Consider the following 3,405-nt stretch of genomic DNA (forward strand, 5'->3'; position numbering starts at 1 on the left):
TCCAAGGCCTCCAGAAAGGCTTTAAGGCCTCTAAAAGGGCTCATGCCTTAGAGGTCTTAGAGCCTTTCTAGAGGCCTTAGAGCCTTTCTGGAGGGCTTCTAAGCCTTTAGGAATATTATGACGGTTCACAACCCCCCAAGCACGAGTCTTGGGACAAGGCGAAGTGATGACAACATGGGACTGGACCTTCTGGAGGTTATCAAGTCTTTAGGGAGGTTTTGGCGGTACAAAGCCCCCCAAGCACGAGTCTTGGGGTAAGGCAAAGTGATTGGCTTTCTTTAAAATTTTAGATTACACTTGCTGTTATTTTCGAGGATTCTCATGGGGCGATCCTGAAATGTACTGGGACCCCCGAGGGTATGTATGTGATTCGTGTTTAAGGTACCCTCCCCGGATGGTCTCAAAATGTTTTAATAGCCCCCAAGGGTGCATGTATTACGCACTACCGGTTCCTGTAGCCCCCCAAGCATGAGTCTTGGGACAAGGCGAGATGGTTTGTAAACGGGTTGGTCAATCATTGAATGCTCCATTTGTAATCAGTTTGTACGTGTCTCTGTGCGCTGTTTGTAAGAACCATAACGAAGTTTCTTAAAGCAAGTTTGTATAGTCAATATGTCTTAGGTTCAAAAACGTCCGAAGGCGACGTGATATAGTCTGTACTTTTGGTGTTTTCTCTTTAACTTGGTACGGCGTCCTTTGCTTCGACTGGACAGTCTGTATTCTTCGAATCTTTGTATTGCGTAGATAGGTATTTTGTATGAGGATTCTCTAATCCTTGTGAAGTTATTATGATGGTCCACAGCCCCCCAAGCACGAGTCTTGGAACAAGGCGAAATGTTTGAATTGCTTAATGCTTTGTTTTTAGTACGTATGTGCCTTTGGGCGTTGTCGTCCAAACTTGGAGAGTCCCCCTAGGGTGATTTTACGTTTTCTTCGAAGATCCCTAGGGAGTATATATTCGATTTGTTTTATAGGTCGACCACTCACAGCCCCCCAAGCACGAGTCTTGGGACAAGGCGAAGTGGTTTGTACGTTGTGACGAGTTTGACTTTCCTCATTAATTTTGCGTCGATTTTGTTTGTTGAATTCGTTTTGGAGATTTACATGAATGATTTTATTAATTTTGATGCTTCGGCAATTTTCAACGATTTGAATTGTTGTGCTTAGTTATGATCCGGTGACTGTGTCAGCTCAGATTTTCAACATTTGGCGTTGGTGTTCCGACGACTTTTGTCGGCTTGAATTTCCTAGCGACCTTTGTCGGCTCGGTTGATCTTCATATTTGGTGTTGGTGTTTCGGCGACTTTTGTCGGCTTGAATTTTCCGGCGACTTTTGTCGGCTCGGTTGATCTTCATTTGTTTGGCGATTTTGAGACTTTATTTTTCGATTCTCTTGTTTTTCTCATGGAGTCGATTTATAAATTTTCCACCACGCCAGAGCCTTTATCAAGATTGACGTGTGGGGTGCTTATGCAGATTCTGTTGATGTCGAACTCCGCCAAAGCCTTTTAAAGGGTTGGCGTTTTTGGGTGGTCTCTTGTTTTTCTCATGGAGTCGATTTGTAGATTTTCCACCCCGCCAGAGCCTTTATCAAGGTTGACGTTTAGCGTGCTCACAGATCCTTTGGATCAAATTCCTTTTTTTTTTTTTTGGGCGAGTTTAACAGCCGACCCCCGCCAGAGCCTTTATCAAGGTTGACGTTGCTAGGGGCTCGCAGCGAGTTTAAAAGTCGACCCCCGCCAGAGCCTTTATCAAGGTTGACGTTGCTGGGGGCTCGCAGATCCTTTGGATCAAATTCATTTTTTGTTTTGGCGAGTTTAACAGTCAACCCTCGCCAGAGCCTTTATCAAGGTAGACATTACTGGGGGCTCACAGCGAGTTTAACAGTCGACTCCCGCCAGAGCCTTTATCAAGGTTGACGTTGCTGGAGGCTCGCAGATCCTTTGGATCAAATTCATTTTTTGTTTTGGCAATTTTAACAGTCGACCCCCTCCAGAGCCTTTATCAAGGTTGACGTTATTGCGGGCTCGCAGCGAGTTTAACAGTCGACTCCCGCCAGAGCCTTTATCAAGGTTGACGTTGCTGGAGGCTCGCAGATCCTTTGGATCAAATTCATTTTTTGTTTTGGCGAGTTTAACAGTCGACCCCCGCCAGAGCCTTTATCAAGGTTGACGTTATTGGGGGCTCGCAGCGAGTTTAATAGTCGACTCCCGCCAGAGCCTTTATCAAGGTTGACGTTGCTGGAGGCTCGCAGATCCTTTGGATCAAATTCATTTTTTGTTTTGGGAAGTTTAACAGTCGACCCCCGCCAGAGCCTTTATCAAGGTTGACGTTACTGGGGGCTCGCAGCGAGTTTAACAGTCGACCCCCGCCAGAGCCTTTATCAAGGTTGACGTTGCTGGGGGCTCGCAGATCCTTTGGATCAGATTCCTTGTCGCCAGAATTCTGCGTAATTGATTTCTATCTGCAAAACAAATCTCAAAGGTCGATAAAGGTTAGAAATAACTCTGTGTTTTATCTTCCAGCTCTTAATGGCGAGGTCATTGCTTTCTACATTTCATTCTAGCGTGGTGGCGGTGATTTCTTCCTTTTAATGTCGCCCATGGTGGGTGGTTTGTTTCCCTCCTAAACTTGATTAATCTGTAATATAATGTTACTTCCGAACTTCCAAAGTAATCAGTAACATGAATAAAGGAGTTTTAACAATATGCAATTATATACAACGGGAACTAACTGTTATTTAGCTCGCCTATACCTTGTACTCCTCTTCCTTTTCCTCTTCGTTCTTCTAACTAAATGTCTCACCCATTAACTTATCATTCTCCTATTAATCCAAACTAACTCGCTTACTTCATTACTCTCTATGTATATATTTCCTTCTATGAAGTTGGAACTAAGTTTTCTACTCAACTTTACTCTTTTATGTGTGGCGATTTTGTCCAATCTAGCTTATTACTCCATTATTTATGTTCTTACTAAATAGTTAGTCCAGTTCGCAAAGTAAATGGTACATGGAAAAGGTTCCCAGAAAAGAGAGGTGGGTCACTTGTACCTCTTAAATGCCAGGGCTTTCCTTGCCAGAATCCCTCACATGTGACCTTTTAACAATACTACACTTTACTTCTGCCATGGGGTACCTAGAGTAGTCTCTCTTTTAATAACTTGATTCTACCTCTTGTGTTTTATTCATCATTCTTTCTTCATTACATCGTAATTAAAATCGCCCAACGGAAATTAATATCAAGTGAAACAAATTAAGTTAAAGCTAATTTATCTATAAGACTTATTGTCCACATATGATGTATATGCTCCAACAAATAATTGCAAAATAAACAAAATCGATAAGAGTCTTCGAAATTATGGTTGTAAAATATATTTTCTCAAAGCTTATTGGGCAAGACATTT

This window comes from Medicago sativa, chromosome 3, assembly GCF_051527215.1.
Source record: "Medicago sativa cultivar Bolivia chromosome 3, Bolivia_mono, whole genome shotgun sequence".
NCBI lineage: Eukaryota > Viridiplantae > Streptophyta > Magnoliopsida > Fabales > Fabaceae > Medicago > Medicago sativa.